The 20,207-nt window shown below is 43.7% G+C and overlaps 2 long non-coding RNA genes across 2 annotated transcripts; both read right to left on the minus strand.

Annotated features, from left to right (window-relative positions):
* Window positions 1–8,214: 8,214 nt before the first annotated feature.
* On the minus strand, window positions 8,215–8,769 carry LOC134100328 (uncharacterized). Its single transcript, XR_009941255.1, has 3 exons — window positions 8,728–8,769; window positions 8,577–8,635; window positions 8,215–8,504 (listed from the first exon to the last, which is right to left on the minus strand). It is a non-coding gene; the product is annotated as an uncharacterized LOC134100328 (long non-coding RNA).
* Window positions 8,770–10,907: 2,138 nt separating this feature from the next.
* Window positions 10,908–11,458, minus strand: LOC134100336 (uncharacterized). The gene is made up of 3 exons (XR_009941256.1): window positions 11,417–11,458; window positions 11,266–11,324; window positions 10,908–11,193 (listed from the first exon to the last, which is right to left on the minus strand). It is a non-coding gene; the product is annotated as an uncharacterized LOC134100336 (long non-coding RNA).
* Window positions 11,459–20,207: the final 8,749 nt, after the last annotated feature.

The following is a 20,207-nucleotide window of genomic DNA, read 5'->3' on the forward strand; positions in this document are numbered from 1 at the left end:
AAAGTGATGATGTATTTTCACATAATGAATTTATAGCCATTTTCAGAGCTTTGCAGAGGGGAAATTACACAAGACACGTCTCATCTGATTAGATTTCTTAATTCAACAGGAAAAAGTGCTTCCATTCACATAGTTTCACTGATGTGTGTGAAATACCAAAAGAACCAATAACGTTGCAAGGATTGTTCACCACAATGCTTAAAATGACTTGAAGCTTCAAAGGGCTGTAGTTTTTAAACCATTAGTGATCCAGACATACTATTTCAGATTTATGCATATAGGTTTAGTCTACAAACACCTGTGATTTATTTCAGATTTTTTTGGAGAGGGTCACTTTCCAAATGTAGCTGAAATTGGGTGATTTGACACGGAATGACCCAACAGCATTAACCTACCTCTGTACCGGAGCAAAATCTCAAAACCGGCTGCCACCCAGGAGATAACCACCGACCGGAACAGCCTAATGACGGGAAGAGTCACCACCACCGGAAAAGCCAAAGGACTAGCTTAACCCCTGCTGCATACCTGGCCCACGGTGGCAGTCACCTTATAAAGAGCCCACCCCGCTGTGTCCACTCAGTTAACTAATGACAATGGCCGTGTTTCCCAAATGCGATCTTTCTTAAGGACTTAAAGGGATATTCCGCCATTTTTGGAAATACGCTCATTTTCCACCTCCCCTCGAGCAAAACAATCGATATTTACCTTGTTCCCGTTCATCCAGCCATTCTGTGAGTCTGGTGGTACAACTTTTAGCTTCAGCCTAGCATAGATCATTGAATCGGATTAGACCATTAGCTTCTCGCCTGCTAGCTTCATGTTTAAAAGTGACTAAGATTTCTGGTAATTTTCCCATTTAAAACGTGTCTCCTCTCAAGTTAGAAAGTGCAATAAGACCAAGTGAAAATGAAACCTGGCGTTTTTCTAGGCTGATTTGACATGGGACTACACTCTCATCTGGCGTAATAATCAAGGCAACTTGCAAACTACTGGCACTACTACTGCTTGTTGTCTATGGGGACTATTTTCAGATGCTGCGTAGGATATCACTGCGCCTATGGTACGTTTGCAAGTTGCCTTGATTATTACGCTGGATGAGAGTGTAGTTCCATGTCAAATCAGCCTAGAAAAACTCCAGGTTTCATTTTCTTATTCCTTCCATATGAATGGTTGCCATGCAACAACGAGACGCAGCCACTCTAACTTTTGTGCTAGTTTTGTGGTAGCGCATTACTATAGAACGAAATGCAGTCAAGGTGTGAGGTTATCGTGATATTTACAACGGCATCGAACACGATTCAGCCTATCACAATCAAGGACCAGAACTATCCATTTTAGAATGACCTTTAGACAACATATCAACATAATAGTATATTATGTATTATGTAAGACCTGTGAAAAAGGAAAAGATCCTGTCAGGCTCATCAAAATACAAAAGATCACAATCAATGCACAGAAGACGGCAGGCTAATGAAAGCGTAAAATATAAGGTCAATCAAAGCACAAATGATCATTCAAGGCCTGGCAAAAACACTCAAACACATGCCATGATCTTCTGTGCGTTGATTGTGAAAATCACATCAATATCATCACCGTGAAAATAGTATGGTTCAGTGGATACATGCTGTGAATGAGGTGATTGTTGTATCATTTGACTAAATTCTCCAAATACATGTGCTTCATGAGTCATTACAGCAGAGGGAGAGGAACTATGTGTGCAAAGGCCTTAAAGGGATAATCCGGAGTGAAATGCACTTTAGATCAATTTTTCGGACTATTGGGAGTACATACGTTGAGTTGACACCAAAATCATGTCATTCGGATGTATTTTGAGAAAGTTCGAGTTCACCGTTTTTAGCCAAAACTCTTTAGCCTGGAAGTGACCGGGGCAAGTCCTTTCGCCGCTACAAAACGCTATTTTTATACCTCTTCTACTGTTCCAACCAACACTACACTTACGTGGTAGTGAGTAGAGGGTCCCTAAAGCCAAACCGAAGTATCCCCACGTCTTTATGTGGTCGGATAGAGAGTCCAGAATGAATTTAATCGAGTCAGTACCTTTCCGGAAATGTCGATGTTGCAGCTAGCAACGCGTTAACAACATTTTAATAACATTTCCGGAAAGGTACGAACTCGATTAAATTCATTCTGGACTCTCTATCCGACCACATAAAGACGTGGGGATACTTCGGTTTGGCTTTAGGGACCCTCTTCTCACTACCACGTAAGTGACAAACAAATAATAATGTCATATAGCTTCGGCTACCGTTACTCTTGTTTGATTTACTCGTGAAACCGCCATCAGAAAGATATGGCACCAAGGCCGTAGCCATGATGTCAACATTGGGGGGGACCAAATTTGTGACAGGGTCTGAGGGACCCCAGACAAAATTGACACATTTCCCCCTTTGACAATTTTAATATATTAGAAAAAAATATTTTAAATAATCTTAACAAATCTTGTATTTTAAAATATCACAAACACATTGGATGATCTTTTTTGAAAAAAAAAAAAATAACAAGCGTAATTCAAGTTTCACATTTTTCACTAATGTATGATAAAAATTTATGATAATGTAAGATAATCTATTACTAATGTATGTACTCTTTATTTATTTATTTATTTACTGAGTTGTAGGTAAGTTTAAACAAAATTTCCAAAGATATTTTTGCACATTTCATTGACACGGATGAAAGACTGGCCTATGTCGGCAAGGTTCAGTCTATCAAGTCTCTCTTGGTCAATGTGACAGATGGCCACATTGTTTAACCTCACCTGAGACATTGAGGATCTCAGCCATCTCAGCCATGCCTCCTCACTCAGAGCACTAAAACTCCTCTCAGCCTCAACAAGCAGAAGCCTCACTAAGATTTCCACCTGACTAAACAGACCCCTCACCTCCGGCACCATTTCCCGAATTAGGGCAGCAACATCAGAAGTCGTCTGATAGGTGTAATTTGCACTGAGCATGGCGAGCTGCACCTGTAGCAGTCTAGAATTCAACTCTGTGTATACTCGTCCTCCACCTTTGACATTTCACCACCTAGCAGCACATTTTCAAGCCCCTTCAGCTTGTGCAATCCTGCTTGGTCAAATCTCTCAGTGAATTGCGTGCTTGCTGTATCTACAGCAGTGTAGAATTGGGCTCTGTAATAATAAGACTTGTTATCTGGATAGATATGAGCTGCAGCTTCACCACTGTAACGTTTTGTAGGTTTGCGGACATGAATGGGTAGGAGCAGAGCCATAGATAGAGAGAGTTGCGACACTCTTTGATGTTGCCGCCACGATCAACAGTTCCAAAAAAAAACTGTGCTGAATGGCTGAATCGCAGGAGGGTGGGATGTACTTCTGATGCTGGAAGGTGTAATTAATTAACTCATTGACTACTGACCAAGAGATTGGCTGTAAACAGTTCCAAAAGCCCCATAACGAGGAAATAGCCTGGAAAAAGCGCTGCCATTTTTTCCTATGGAGGTCTATGGGAGTGTCGCCACTCTGTTTTATCTACCGCTCTGGGTAGGAGGTCCAGCTCTGTTGCCATATCAGTTGCTTTAGCAAACAAGCCATCAAAGTGCTTCTCTGTTAGTTTGTCCTGCATGCTTGTTTTGACATGCTCCACAGCCTCCAACATGCCTGAGACAGACTGTTTACTATGCTGCAGGGAGGTGTTCAGGCATTCCAAATCCTCCATCAGGTCTTCAGCCATTACAAGACCAAGCAGAGTGTTACCTCTTAGAAATCCTGCATGATGACCACGTGCCTTAGTTGAAGTGTCAGATACTTTAGAACTGCATAAGGCCATTTCTTCAAGGGCTGTAAGCACTGACTTATACTGGTTGAGAACTGAGCGGATGGCTGGGGTGCGAACAGTCCATCTGGTTGGACAGAGAGGTTTCAATGTGGTGAAACCATCTTCCGAGTTTGCAATTTTCTGGAAATTACTTTAAATTTGCCAGATTGATTAAAGAACCCACCCAAGTCATGAACAAGACTCATTGAATCTTTAACTAGTGCAGAAGCACTACAGACAGAGTAATGAGGTTAACACAATGCGGACCACAATGGCAAAAGATGGCTAGCGGTTGCTCTTTTCTTAAAATGGCTTGCACCCTTTGCAGATGTCCAGCCATGTTTGCGGCACCATCATACTGTATGTCTGTCCTCTCAGTTGGGATATTGGAAGGCACAGCCGTGTCATGATATCACATGCCATCTTGGCTATGTTTTGACCGGTTGTTGAAGAAACTTTTAGTTAGTGGGCTTGTTGCAAGACAAGCCCATCTATTGTTCTTCCTAAGCAAGCACATTTAACTTATTCCCGTTCACCCACTTTTTTAAGACGCCTCTTCTCCTAGAGCGATTGTGCTATCGATGCGGTTCCAACACTAAAAAATCAGGCCCGATCCGGTATAGCTTGCTTGTTCATGTCGGATGGCTGCCGGTTGTCGTTTTTCCGGTATTCCCGTTTTTCGGTTCCATTCAAATGAATGGGGAAATCATTTATTTTTTTTTAAGCATTGTTGACATAACAGAAGTCATTAGCTAAGTTAGCATTGTTAGGGCCCCAGCCGTGGCTCAACTGGCTGGGGCACCTGCACCGCACGCCGGCAAACCGGGTTCGATTCCCGCCCCGTGGTCCTTTCCGGATCCCACCCCAGCTCTCTCTCCCACTCGCTTCCTGTCATTCTCTCTACTCAGTGTTGCCAACTATTTCAAATGGAAAATAGCTAAAGCCAGCTCCAAAAATCGCCAAATGTCGCTAGATGACGTCACACGCTAATTTGCATATCAATTACGTCATTACGTCGTCGTCCCGTCCCCCCCCCCCAAAAAAAACAAAACATTGAGGGCCCTTTAATAACTCTTTATGCCTGTTTGCTTTTTCTCATAGGCTACTCATGACATTGCCTATAGGCAACTTTAGAGCCCATTGCAAATATATTTAATTTAATATAGTCTAATATAGTATGTTAATTGATACACTTTACACTTCTGTATAGGCTACTTTACTATCTTGTCACATCAGAATGAAATTAGGCTACGTGGCTGAAAAGCAGTAATTTCCTACCTATTTCCTGTATGCTTTTCACTGATTGAAGCCTGATAACTTTATCACAATATGTGAATCTCAGAAGGTTATGGTTCCCGCTTCACTTATGGATGCAATGTTTAATTGTGGCTCTATCAGAAGTTGAAGTTGCGTGATCACTGTTTTATTTTCATTTTGCGTCATATAGGCTATCACGCCAGTGAAGGCGTCAATAATTAAATAAAATGGCAGGGGTTGGCCAGGATTAGCTGACAGATCTGTAGCCTAATGCTTGCTTGTAGTTCTTGGAAGCTATACTTTTGTCCGAGCTCAACTACTGCCTGCCATTTTCGAGCGTCTAGCGTCCCGAATCCAGACCGCTGTCTTGCATTTGCTGCCAGCCTGCCACTGAGCAGCCACTCGTTTAAAGCACGCGGCTGCGTGTAGAACGTTCGTCGTACCGAACGTGGTGGTGCGCACAGCTGGGTATGGAGCGGGAGGGAGAGGCGGCCGGGGTCGGGAGAGGGAGGGAGGACGAGAGCTCAGCTCAGAGCTCCGTGAAGTGCAGTGACGACTCAGACAAGGAGGGGGAAAAGTCGCCAGACACACGAAAAAGTCGCCAGATTTGTTGTCAGTCGCTAGATAAGATTTTCAGTCGCCAGAGACGGCCAAAAGTCGCTAAATCTAGCGACAAAGTCGCTAAGTTGGCAACACTGTCTCTACTGTCCTGTCCGATTAAAGGCCGATAAAAAGCCCCAAAAAATAATCTTAAAAAAAAAAAAAAGTTAGCATTGTTAGCATAGTTAACATTTGTAGCATAAATGCTAGAAATCATCTGCTAAGTTAGCTAATCAACCTGCTTAGCATTGTTAGCTTAGATTAGGGTGGCCTGACGTCCCGGTTTTCCTGGGACAGTCCCGATTTTGAGTGGCGTGTCCCGAGTCCCAACAAAAGCCTGTCGGGACGCTAATATGTCTCGGTTTTCACCAACCACTATTGAAGTGGTTTTAATATAGCCCGATCACTACCTAAGCCCATGTAGAAACTAGCATAAAACGTCCGACGTATGATTTGTGTGTGTGTGATCGTATACCAGTCAATCGCAACAGTCTGCACAATCTTTATAGTCAACGTTACATTGTTTCATTGCCTCGTTTTAATGGCTAGCAGGTTACGCTACGACAATGCTGAAGAGAAAGTCATCATTCTCAATAACCTATTAGTCCGTGAGCCAGAGGGGTTGGTCGTTACCGAAACGGTGGCAAACCATACCTTTTCTGAAAGCCTGGAATCTCAGCTTTTCAATGTATAATGGCCATCTGACAAGAGTAGCTGTTTAGAGTTATCACACATAATGTAAACAAAGGTTGAGACAATAATATGGCTGAGTTTCGTTTTCAATTTTTTTTTTTTCATGCATAGGCTATCTGGATAATAGGTGAGGAATGTTTAGGAGTCAGACAGTGCAGGCCCTAATCTCTGACTGAAAGTGCACAGAATTTGTGCATTTACACAGCAATATTTAAGAAATGTTCCACTACCGTATGGGCTTAAGGACGGCTACGAAAAAAAAAATTCACCTGTTGCATGTTGACGTTACATTTGATCATGCATAAAGTGTCCCGGTTTTAGGTCAGAGAAATCTGGTCACCCTAGCTTAGATAGCATTGTTAGCATCATTAGCATTTTTAGCATAACTGCTAGAAATCATCAGCCAAGTTAACTGATCAACCTGGTTAGCATTTTAAGCATTGTTAGCATTTTTGCAAGCCCACTCTTGCAGGTCCTCGGATATGCACAGCTCTAGTTTCTCCTTCCATTCATCCTCACTACCACTGACTGCAGACATCATGGAGCATATTCCATCTGTTACTTGTTCAGCATCTGCCTTTTCTAGTGCCTGGATCCCCACAAACTGCACCTTGACTTTTCCCTGCTGCTCGATCTAACGTAGAGTAACTCCTCTTCCATTACACTGCTGTCTGTGGTTCCAATGGAGATTAACTTGGAGGCAGATATCTCCACCTCCACCTTCTTCCTTTCAGCTTCTGCTATGGAGTGCATGAAGACTGGGGCCTGTTTTGCATTCTTGTATGTCTTCCCTACAGCTAACCCTTTCTGTTCATCCACCCTAAAAATACAAATGATAAATAATTCACAGTTAGCTTGATCACACACACGTAGCCTAGCACTAATAGAACCGTACATACACGCACGTAGCCTACACACATAGCTAAGTTAACACGACTTAGGTTAACTATGATATAGCAGTCATTGTGTCACTGTGCTGCACTATAGCCTACTAACTAACTATCTAGCCTACTAATGTTAAAGCAGATTGGTACTTACTCGCACATCCACACGTACTGTAGTTGGATAAGGGTCTCATCTTTTTTCCGATGGCGTGGACGTTTCTAAACAGTATGTGGCAAGTGGTAGTAAAGTGTTAGATACTAACTTGTAGGTTATCCGACTACGCCACCCTGGGAGTTTCACCCAGGGAAATGCATGTACTAAGTTTGCTCAAAAAGGCACCCAGGTTCATTAACTGAGAGAGACGTGGTTTCATTCCAGTACAATGACAATAATTTATTAACAAAATCTAAAATTACACTCACATTGTCTCAAGCACATCAGACATACCAAGGGGAGACAGACAGCAGGAACTGAGGCTTACCAGCGAGGGGACTGGCTAACTAAGGAGAGAGGCGTCCCAGGAGAGGTCACACCACTGCAAGAGTGTCCACGTATTCGCACACACACACACAGCAAAGGTCAAATCAGCAACACCCGTGAGGTATAATAGTAGCACACCAAAAAGGGGACACCACCAGGAAGACAGTAGCCCCTCCACTGTAGGCCTCAGCTCCTAGAAAAGACACAGGACAGGGGGAGGACAATTAGTGGGAGCCACATTTAACCAAACACAAATAATAGTCACAATAGTTAAGACACGGGCTCTCCGCAGCTGGACAAATGGCCTCCTGCCAGTGCAACATACAAACAAACAAACAAACAAACAAACAATAAACTAAAGTAGTAATTCCCCAGAAATCATAAACACTAGCACAATGGTAATCCACAGCACAGATGGAATAGCAGCCTCCTATCAGTGGCTAATCAAATCATAAGAAGAAAGCTAGAAAACCAGAGATACAGTAAGATGTTGGGACACTGGTTATCCGCAGCGCAGGGGAAATGGCCTCCTGCCAGTGGTAAAGCAAATCAAAACAAAAGAATAATGAACCAAAACCATGTACACACAGAATTGACAAGGATGACACTTAATAGGACGAAGTCGAGACAAACGTTAGTGGTCACACGGTTACAAACACAGATGAGCGATCACGCTTCGTGAAGACAAAGCAGCAGCGGTCACACAGCAGCAGTTCCCCGTCTCGTTGTTAGCTAAGTCTCAGTAGGTTCGCATAGCAGAGGGCACAATAAGTGCTAGGATGTAGCAGCGACTACCTAAAATGTAAACAACATTCATTATATGTGGCGATGTAGCCTATTTGCGTCACCGATAAAATGTAAACATACCGGCTATGATGCAATTCCAACTACGGAGATGCATGGGGATGAATGGATCCACAAGGAAGCTGTATACGCAAAAAGTGCACAAGTATAACAACTAGACAGCCACAAAATCAACCAACAGCAAAACTTCACGAGGAAGTGCTCAAATTGTTACCTGTGTGAGCAGTGGGAATTGGGCGAGCAGCGACCAGCCAGTCCGACGTGAAACAGGAAAGGGTAGTCACAGAGAATATATACAAAAGTTCCCACCAAGCCATTGGTTGACCAATTACCTGTCAGTATACGGGGCGCTACAGACCGGAACTAATTTCCGTTCTGCTACATTCTTCCCTCACTTCTTGCATCGTCGCCCCGACGATGGATCAAACTAGACCATGCAAACCATAAACTCCATGGCCAAAAGAGCAGAGGCGGGTTTTGACACCCAACCAAGCCTGGTCGATGGGCCAGACAAACACCAGGAAGGCGTGCAGTTTGGCCAGTAGGCCAACGCTGCTACCATGACAAACACAGGGAGGGCTTGCAGTTTGGTCTCTACACCAACGCTGCTACCAAAACAAGAAACACTGGGAGGGCTTGCAGTTTGGTCGCTACACCAACGCTGCTACCAAGGCAAGAAACACTGGGAGGGGACAGACCAGACGAATGGCTACGAGCAGAGTGGTCAGTAGGCCAGACTCCACTGCCTGGAACCTGCAACACAGAGGCAAGCCACAGGAAAAGGGCCAACACTTCTAACAGCCCCAACTTACTGGTGAACACCATGGACCAGTGTTTAACAGTAGTCTCGTAAAACATTACGCTTCTCCCCACGTTGTCAGGGAGAGCAGACAGGACACCAAGAGGGTCTCCACACAAAACCCCGCTAATGGCCATCACCCTACCTCACAGCTTCCCCTTCTGTTCCAAACAGAACAGACAAGAGGTTACAGCCAGTTAGCTGTGGCCCTTAATGGGACTGACGGTGACCCATGACCCAAAGGTTTTGGCTGTAAGGAGACACTCTTGGTTACCTTAGATAACCTGGATCTAATATCCATCATCAAACCATGACCTCATCCCCATGTACCAAGGGAGAGACGACACAAGTAGAGGGTCCCTCACTCTCTGGGTTCCTTGACGGAAGATCACCTCCACACAGCTCCACATCCATTGCCAGCAGCAGATGTGTGGGTGGTGAACCCAATCGCTGAGGCCCTTGACGGGACAGAGTCTAATCATAGCCCCAAAGAGCTGTAAGAGGAAAGCCCTATTTAACAGACATTAAACAAACATGACCAACTACAAGTAATGGCACGGCCCTCTAGGCCTGGTTACTGATTACTAAAAGGACTGCCCTTCATCCTTCGAAATCAGAAGGAGAAGAAAAAAAAATATTTTGCTGCTCACCCAATTGTTAAAAATGCACCAGATGTCCGCTGCTGCTTTGTCTTTAAAAAAAATGTTACACATAGAAATCATCTTAACAGTTTACATAATACACAACACCATACAAACATGAAAAAGGAAACACAAAAGAATGCAAACACACGTCTCTGCTTGTAACAGTAAATCCTGCCGACTATACGTCAAATGTGGCAAGTGGTAGTAAAGTGTTAGATACTAACTTGTAGGTTATCCGACTACGCCACCCTGGGAGTTTCACCCAGGGAAATGCATGTACTAAGTTTGCTCAAAAAGGCACCCAGGTTCATTAACTGAGAGAGACGTGGTTTCATTCCAGTACAATGACAATAATTTATTAACAAAATCTAAAATTACACTCACATTGTCTCAAGCACATCAGACATACCAAGGGGAGACAGACAGCAGGAACTGAGGCTTACCAGCGAGGGGACTGGCTAACTAAGGAGAGAGGCGTCCCAGGAGAGGTCACACCACTGCAAGAGTGTCCACGTATTCGCACACACACACACAGCAAAGGTCAAATCAGCAACACCCGTGAGGTATAATAGTAGCACACCAAAAAGGGGACACCACCAGGAAGACAGTAGCCCCTCCACTGTAGGCCTCAGCTCCTAGAAAAGACACAGGACAGGGGGAGGACAATTAGTGGGAGCCACATTTAACCAAACACAAATAATAGTCACAATAGTTAAGACACGGGCTCTCCGCAGCTGGACAAATGGCCTCCTGCCAGTGCAACATACAAACAAACAAACAAACAAACAAACAATAAACTAAAGTAGTAATTCCCCAGAAATCATAAACACTAGCACAATGGTAATCCACAGCACAGATGGAATAGCAGCCTCCTATCAGTGGCTAATCAAATCATAAGAAGAAAGCTAGAAAACCAGAGATACAGTAAGATGTTGGGACACTGGTTATCCGCAGCGCAGGGGAAATGGCCTCCTGCCAGTGGTAAAGCAAATCAAAACAAAAGAATAATGAACCAAAACCATGTACACACAGAATTGACAAGGATGACACTTAATAGGACGAAGTCGAGACAAACGTTAGTGGTCACACGGTTACAAACACAGATGAGCGATCACGCTTCGTGAAGACAAAGCAGCAGCGGTCACACAGCAGCAGTTCCCCGTCTCGTTGTTAGCTAAGTCTCAGTAGGTTCGCATAGCAGAGGGCACAATAAGTGCTAGGATGTAGCAGCGACTACCTAAAATGTAAACAACATTCATTATATGTGGCGATGTAGCCTATTTGCGTCACCGATAAAATGTAAACATACCGGCTATGATGCAATTCCAACTACGGAGATGCATGGGGATGAATGGATCCACAAGGAAGCTGTATACGCAAAAAGTGCACAAGTATAACAACTAGACAGCCACAAAATCAACCAACAGCAAAACTTCACGAGGAAGTGCTCAAATTGTTACCTGTGTGAGCAGTGGGAATTGGGCGAGCAGCGACCAGCCAGTCCGACGTGAAACAGGAAAGGGTAGTCACAGAGAATATATACAAAAGTTCCCACCAAGCCATTGGTTGACCAATTACCTGTCAGTATACGGGGCGCTACAGACCGGAACTAATTTCCGTTCTGCTACAAGTAGCTTCATCCTCTCCAACTGTGATGTTTTCATCAAAGCAAGCGCTTTGACTGCAACGGTCTGCTCCGGGGAAGCTGTCTTCCCAACTTTAATAGTCATTTGTAAGTGGCTTTTTGAGGACTCATGGTCCTTAATGGTTTCGAATTTTAAGTTTTTCATTCCAATTACAAACGGATTCGTTCTTGTTTTTTCTGAGCCAAATCTCCGACAATCCACACAATGCATCTCCCCGGTTTTGTCGTCATACAGCAGCCAATCCCTTTCCACTTTCCATTTCAAAATAAAACATCTTTTTTTTAATCGTCCTCATCTTTTTCTTCTGTAACAGCCATCGGCCTCTTCACTCCAAGTACCGCCATTTTTTAATAAAAACAACAGGCTAGCTACGTGATTGGTCAACAACACAACTACCCGCCAAAGTGGCAGGTAGATCGACAGTTTCACCAGCCAATCGCAAAAGTTACCCCCATTTGGCGTGTGCCAATAGACCTCTGAAGTTCGCCTACAAAAAAGCCACCATCTTTGCCCAAATAAGGAGATCCGGTATCTTGAGATTTTTTCTATTGGAAAATAACATGGGGATTTTCAATTATCGCACCTGTTAAACTCTCGCGGGGATGATGACATTGGAAATGCAGACGTTTTTCACTACACAGTTTTGTCCACTGACGTCTAGTGGATACTGTGATCTTCGGTAGGTGAAGACGGCACACTTTGATCTTTGCTACCCCAGAGCTAACTTACCATGCAACTTGCCATAGGCAGTTAGCTTCAATTAACTCCCGGATTTCCTTATATGGGCAAAGATGGCAGCTTTGGATCCTTTTTGTAGGCGAACTTCAGAGGTCTATTTCATGCCCTGGTCATCATAAGTACCTAAATCTCAGCAGCCCCAGTCTGAATCAAAGCACTCTCGGAGGAAGTTCATCAAGAGCCTTGGTAGGCCTACTCAGCAATGGCACTAGTGGCTTGTGGTCTGTCTCCAATCTGAATTTCAGTCCCAGGGGATAGGATGACAGACGCTCACATGACCTCGTAGCAGCCAGAGCTTTCTCTATTTGTGTTAATAGTGTTTTTTCAGTAAGACATACCTCTCAAGATGAACACAATGGGATTCCAAGTTCCATCGCCCCATATTAACGGGGTCATCCCTATGTTCCCCTTTTTTCCCAAAAGGGTCCTATGTTCCCCGGTTGCAATACATACCGGGGAACATAGTTCCCTTTTTGGGAAAAGCGGGGAACATAGGACCCTTTCTAAACTTTAAAAGGGTCCTATGTTCCCCGGTTGGAACATAGGACCTGGGGAACATAGGTACGCTCCCATATTAACAGTCATTTTAAATTGGTTGGTCATAGAAAGACATCATAGATTCCCTTTACAGTAAATACACACTTCAAACAAAAACAAATATATGTTAATTAGGTGAATTTACATAAAAGGCATACACATTTTAAACTGCAACATGCAATTAAAACAAGCATTACATGGAACATATAAGAAAATATAGTTTATCATGTTCATTACCTATAAATGTCACACAATGTTCACTTTATGTATACTTGTTTCTCATAATATAGTTGTGTAAGAAAAACACAAAAGGGACCACTGTCAGGAGTAAACTATTACACATATCATCCTTATATAAAGATTTACGACTGAGACAGTGGTAAATTCTTATCATTATTTTACAGCTTTTTTCTGTATGGGAGAGACTGGAGGGTAGAGAACTCAAGGGTTCCTGCTGCAAAAAAAAATGTTGCCGGCCCGAAATGCTTATCTAATTGCGACACTCCTTGAGTATGATTAAAACATGAGTAATATTTTAACATGTCCAAACTGCCCACTCCACCCGTTTCCTCACTGACCATGGCCTACTGTCCGACTTTCAGCAAGAGACTCCATGTGAATTCTAGGTACCCACCCCCACCCCCTTTCCTTCTGTGCTGTTATAAACAGGGTGACAGCATGATACTTTATTGTCTCAGGGAAATTTGTCTTGGACTCACACACTGCATTAGCGCACACTTCCCATAAACTCCATTGCACCACTGCTCAATGACTGCAGCCTCAGGCAGCCACGTTTACAGTTTTTGCCCGTTGCTTGAACACTATAGACCCATGCTTAGACTAAAGTATCACAACTTGAAGTTTTGTTGCAATATCTCAAATACATGTACCTATACCTTAATCAAAAGTGCTGCTTTGCACCCTAGTTTCAATTCTGCAACACACTTACTCCTTTATGCAACACACTTGGTCCTACATACTACTCTCTATGTCATACATAGACACTTCGTTCAAAAATGAAATCTCAGAGTACCATTTGTTAAACACATATATCCAAAATACAAAACACATCGGGTAATTGCAACCTCTCAAATAAACACCTGAACGCACTTACTTGCAAAACTGAACACCAATCAGCCATCTACAAAAAGCCCTATGTTTTGCCAATGGTGATGTGAATGGTATATTTCCCAGTGTTGTGTCATGTTTACGTGTGTTTAGAGTTTTGGCACAATGAGCGAAGTTTTGCAACAGGTATTCAAGCAAATATGTTTTATATAAAGTAGACTAGTGTGTTAGCCTGGCAAGCCAAACTACACAGAAATGTATAGTCTGGGGTCGGACCATTCACAGAGTTGAAGCCTGTGGGTGGGATGAACAGTTGTCTTTCAAACTGCCTCTGCACGTAATAGGCCAGCATTTGTGACCAATCGTAGCCGGTCGGCAAAACGGCAACAGGGCTGCCAAGTTTCAGAACATTGCAAGGGACAGTGAGATGCGTTCGTCGAACATTTTTTTGACTGTCTGTCACACTCAAAGCGTGACACTTGGCAGCTCCGATTAGAGTCGCTTTTTCAAGTGTGAACTTATCAAGACAGAGGCAAATAGATGTTACACAGCTCTGCAACAAGACAATGATAGACGTAGCAGCCTTAACGTTAACTTGGAAACTCAAAGAGAAACAGTGAATCAACAGTGAAGAAAATCTAGCAAGCAGGAGAACGTTTTAAATCTAATTATCGGAGTCGGCGCTGTTGTGTGTGAAAGATAAGTTAGATGCCAAGACCCGCCTTTAGTTGCTTCTGATTTGTTTATTGCGTGATGCCTTCGGGCTCAAGGACTCCGTACACAGATAGAGCGTTCTGATTGGCCAGGCTGAACTCGAGCCTGGCGCAGGCTTGTCCTCAACGGTGCGACCCTAGACCATCCCGCTAGGCAAAAATATTTTTGCCCGCTAGGGTGCGTCTAGATTTCTAGGCTACTAGTGTGTTCCTCCAGATCTGAAAATGTATGCATATGATGCAAGTGTGTTTCATTTTGTCACCAGAGTTATATTTTGACAAGGGATTGTTAGGTTTTGATAGCAGAGTTTAGGTACTGATAGTAGAGTTTCAATTTGACATAGATGTGAAAGGTATTTCCTAGTGTTGTGTTATGTTTACTTGTGTGTAGAGTGTTGGCACAGTGAGCGAAGTTTTGCAAAATGTGTTCAAGCAACGGGCAAAAACTGTAAAAGTTTGATGGAGGTATAGGTACAAATGACTTTTCAAAGTGGTTCAGTTTACAGTGTGGGACTCGGGACTGTGTGTTATCTACCAGAGGGCAACAATTCACACTCTGTGTATAGGATATGGGTCAGTCAATATCCTCTGAGCTTGCCTAAGAACAGACTGATCATATACTGTAAAAACAGAAAGGACCAGTGCTCCAGGAGGAGACACGTCTTGAAACCCAATTGAGATCCCAGGCAGGAAAGTCTGGAAAAGAGTTGGAGACAGAACTCAGAGAGAGGATTTGGAGAAGTGAGACAGAGAAGCGTGATTTGGTGGAACAGCTCAGGGAAGCAGACCTGTTGCTGGAACAAAATGGACTGAGGCGAGGAAGACTGGCAGGGCGGCCCCACTCGGCTGGGAGGGGCCAGATCCTCCCATTTCCGTCATTCCATGTGGGCGAGGGGTGTGATGGGCAACAATCAAGCACCCGTCTTTATCCGGAATTGCCTGGCCAGGGCGCGGCAGCGCCACCTCCAATGGTGGGGGCTTCTGGAAGTGCAATGGAGAAGAACAGCTCCCCCCAGGACTATTACCACCAATCACCACCAGGGGACATCAAACAAATCATTGTGGCCCCATCAGCAGCCTCTGGTTTCTGCACTCCATACACACCAGGAGGTGCATTCCCAATCCATTGCCCTCAGACGGCTCCACCCCACCTGGGCTACCATCAGATACAGGCCACAGCACCAGCCACAGCACAGGCCGCAGCATCAGCACCTACTCCAACTCCATCCATGCTGTTACCAGCGCCACCTGCTGGCAACCCAGGATATGTGCCACCGGTACCAGTACCAGTCCCACCAGAACCAGTGAATGAGGGCGCATCCACATCGACAGCTGCCCAGGGAGGTGCTGTTCCAAAGAAGAAGAAGGCCACTCCAGGCACGGACGGATGGGATGTCTGGGACGAATCAGTGGACGAGGCACTGATATGCCCTGTGCGCACCATTGCCAACGCCGACGGTGTGTCTGTGTACTACCAGCCAGCGAGAGCCGACGGAATTTAGAAGTGGTCTAAGGCTGTACAACACCCTCGGGACGCAGGACGGGGTACCTGGGCGAAGATAAAAGAACTCAAGGAGATGAGAGACCTGCATCCACTGGACGCCCTGAAGATCTTGCACCGTGTGCTGAACGTGAGGAGAATTGCTCCGGGCTACAGTCATGACAGCGCTAGGAGAAAATCAGCTGGGCCTGGAGGCCGGTTGGAAGAAATTAGCCAGTGGCTACGACAACAAGCCAGATCAACGGTCGACTGGTCCAGAGTTACTGCCGTTCTACAACAAGAAGGGGAGTCTGTCGACGCCTATGGGAACTGTTTCGTTGAGGCGTACCTGCAATATAACACGAATAAAACACGACTCCGACACCATTTCAGCAGCCACTGAGAGGCCCCTGAAGAGTCAATATCTCCAGGGCTTGCTGCCTGAGATACAGAGGGGAGTCAGGCTCATTTTCCACAACTGGGAGGATTCCATCGTCGATTTCCATCAAGTTGTCACCTGTGCTATCAGAGTAGCCCGCGACACAGAGGTGAAGATAAGAAACCTGAATGCCTACAAGAGAGATGGCAGAGAGACAGGAGGGAAGAAAGCAAGGTGCTACAACTGTGGGAAGACGGGACACTGGAAGAGGGATTGCTGGGAAAAACCAAAGCGTCCATACAGTGGCCGCCAAGACAAGTCAAGCGATCGGAGGAGAGATGATGGCTCGGATGAGGATAACAACGACAACGGCAAATTCATTCGCTTGGACACGTGGGAGTGGAGAAGATGAGGAACAGATTCAGGTCTGGTGGTCTCCAAAGTTTACAGCGGTGGCCAAAGACATCGTTAGACGGTGTGTCACCTGTCGCCAGAACAACCATGACAGGAAGGTTAAGCTGCCAAGGCTGAAGACACCGCCTCCACCAGGACCTTTCAGAGTTCTTCAGATAGACACTGCAAAAAATGAAATCTAACCAAGTGTAATTATCTTATATTAAGGTAAATAATCTATTTTGTATTGTTTTAAGTATGAAAATACTTACCTAGTGCTCTCTCAAAAGATAATTTCACTTAATTTAAGGAGACTTTGACTTATTTTAAGGAGTCTTATCAAGATAAATTGACTTACTGCACTGGCAGATAAATTTGCTTGTTTTACGACAAATTTACTTACTGCACTGGCAGATAATTTTTTCTTATTTTCAGGAAGAATTGACTTAAAATAAGACAAATTTTTCTTAAATTAAGTGAAATTATATCAAAAGAAAGCACTAGGTAAGGGTTTTCTACTGAAAACAATACAAATGAGTTTTTTTTGCCTTGATATAAGATTAAAACACTTGGTTAGATTTTATTAGACAAGCCATTTTTTGCAGTTCCCAAGTGCAAAGGCTACCGAGATGTTCCGATTGTCCTGTGCAAGTTCTCCAGATGGATTGAGGCATTCCCAGCATGGTCCAGAACTGCACTACACACTGCCAAAGTTCTTGTGAAAGACATTGCAACTTAGACACTGCAAATTAGTTGATCCTCCTATAACATGACACGCCCGGGCAGGGTACGATCTGATTTCCGCCGATTTTCTTTTTAAGGTGTGAGACTAGGGAGGAAGATTTCCCGGAAGACTTTACTTTTGTTGGTGTTTTTATTTTCACGGGAGGGAAGATCAAAACCTGAAAAGATAGGCATCTTAGCGTAGGATCTTCTGTAAAACCGAGCCTGCCCAGAGCGTTGTGACAGTTGACTCTTCTTGACACAAACTCATGTTTAGAGAAGCAATAGGCTTGGACGAAGTCTATAACCTTTCTATTATTATCATTATGAGTGATTATTGCTGATTTTTTTATATTATTTATTCATATGATTAATTATGAGTTGAACGATAGATATTACAACTGATCAGATATAATGGATGGCGTTAGTCTTAAATTGGAGGCTATTTAGTTAAGAGTCATTGCACGAGAAAACCAGGCAAAACCAGCAGGAGGTAGGAAGATGGGGGTCGGCCAAATCGGCTCATACTTTGTATATGTGATAAGTATGTGGAACTATGAACAGCCATATACTTAAAACCCTCAAACTCTTTTTTGTTGTGGAGTTCTGGGGCCCCTCTCAGAGAACCTAAAAAATCCAACAATTCATGGCTGAAAATGACTGAAATTGCCATTTCTACCCTGATTATCCTGATAAAGATATGAACATGAGCTTTATGTTTCCATAGAGCTTAGGTAGAATAGTTTTAAAGACCAAAAGGTGCACTAGGGGGTTATCTGCACCACTGAAAGCAGAATTTTCATCCCTCTAAAATTGGTCATTTTTAGGAGGCATTATCTCACATTCGCAGTGGCTTTGGTGGTTTTACTGTTGCTGGACAGAGGAACATCTTCTGATTCAAAAACAATTGTCGTCTAATTGGGCCACACATAATGTGCGCCGTGCCAGGACGGTCTTTACGGGAGTTTTCCGGGTTTTGGAGTATAATAAACCAGGTAATAATATCTCACTATAGGGTAATTTATGGTCAATTTTTGTGTCACTGTATGACAAATTGTTAAAGAAAGCTTTAATTAACTAGAAAAGCACTCAAAGAGTGCAGACCTCTGCATGCATTGTTGTTCTTGGTTGTCATACATTTGAAACTAGACTATTCAGATCGCCACCGAGTGGCCATACCATGCCATTACATCGCAAACATCTGGCATTACATCTGTTTGTGATGTAATGCCATGGTATGGCCATGTGATGGCGATCTGAATATGGTTTATCATAGGCCAAAACACGAAAAATCCTGCTAAAGACCCTCCTGGCACGGCACACATTATGTGTGGCCCAATTAGACGACAATTGTTTTTGAATCAGTAGATGTTCCTTTCTCCAGCAACAGTAAAACCATCCACCAAAGCCACTGCGAATACGAGATAATGTTTCTTAAAAATGACTGAAATTTAGAGGGAGGAAAATTCTGCTTTCAGTGGTGTAGATAACCCCTCGGTGCACCTTTTGGTCTTTAAAACTATGCTACCTAGGCTCTATGGAAATATAAAGCTTATGTTCATATCTTTATCAGGATAATCAGGGTAGAAATGGCAATTTCAGTCATTTTCAGCCATGAATTGTTGGATTTTTGAGGGTCTCTGAGAGGGGTCCCAGAACTCCATAACAAAAAACAGCTGGAGGGTTTTAAGTATATGGCTGTTCATAGTTCCACATACTTATCACATATAGAGCCGATCTGGCCCCCATCTTCCCACCTCTGCCTGGTTTTCTCATGCAATGACTCTTAAATTCATAAATATTAAATCATGGTTATCTCACTACACTATGACTATTTCCCGACTTATACTGCTCTCATTTCCTTCCCACATGTGCCCATGAGATTACTGGAAGCCACAGTCATCACCTAGACTTTGCCTTTGAACTGAACTGTTTCCTGGACTTCTCCCCAAATCACTCACTTCACTCAGCACATACACAAATCCACTCACTCATACACAACTCCATCTGCATCTAATTTTGTGCTAAGGATGTGACGGAGAGACGGATCGAGAAGCCAAGCCTGCAGCATCTTACGCGGAGATACTGTGCGCAACGTTTTGATAGCAACCACAAGGAGTTAGACTCTGTTCGGTTTTACTGTTCGAGACTTAGCCTGTGTTCTGTTATTCACTCTATTGTACCCACTACAATAAATCATCATTCAATCGCCGATCCTGATCCAGCCGTCAAGCTTTATTGACCAATATCAATTCAGACATTAGAACATTGAAACTGAAACACAACGCAAACCACTAAAGAATCCTACAGTCCTACAGTCCTACAATCCTACAATGTCAGAGACATTCACAAACGCTTTTGCACACCTCTTTTGTGGGGACAGATGCGTCGGAATTGGTTACCCAGTTATACTTGAAAGAGAGAATCCCGCACTGTCTATTACGCATGCAAACATTTATTCAGTATTCACAACGTTTCCTCGTGTGAATTTGGAAATTGGTTAACCATTGAAAGATGGTTAGCATTGCACCACTGCACAAAGTTTCCCATTTCTGAGAAATAGACATAGTTCCC

The sequence above is a fragment of the Sardina pilchardus genome, chromosome 14 (genome assembly GCF_963854185.1).
Source record: "Sardina pilchardus chromosome 14, fSarPil1.1, whole genome shotgun sequence".
Taxonomy (NCBI): Eukaryota; Metazoa; Chordata; class Actinopteri; order Clupeiformes; family Clupeidae; genus Sardina; species Sardina pilchardus.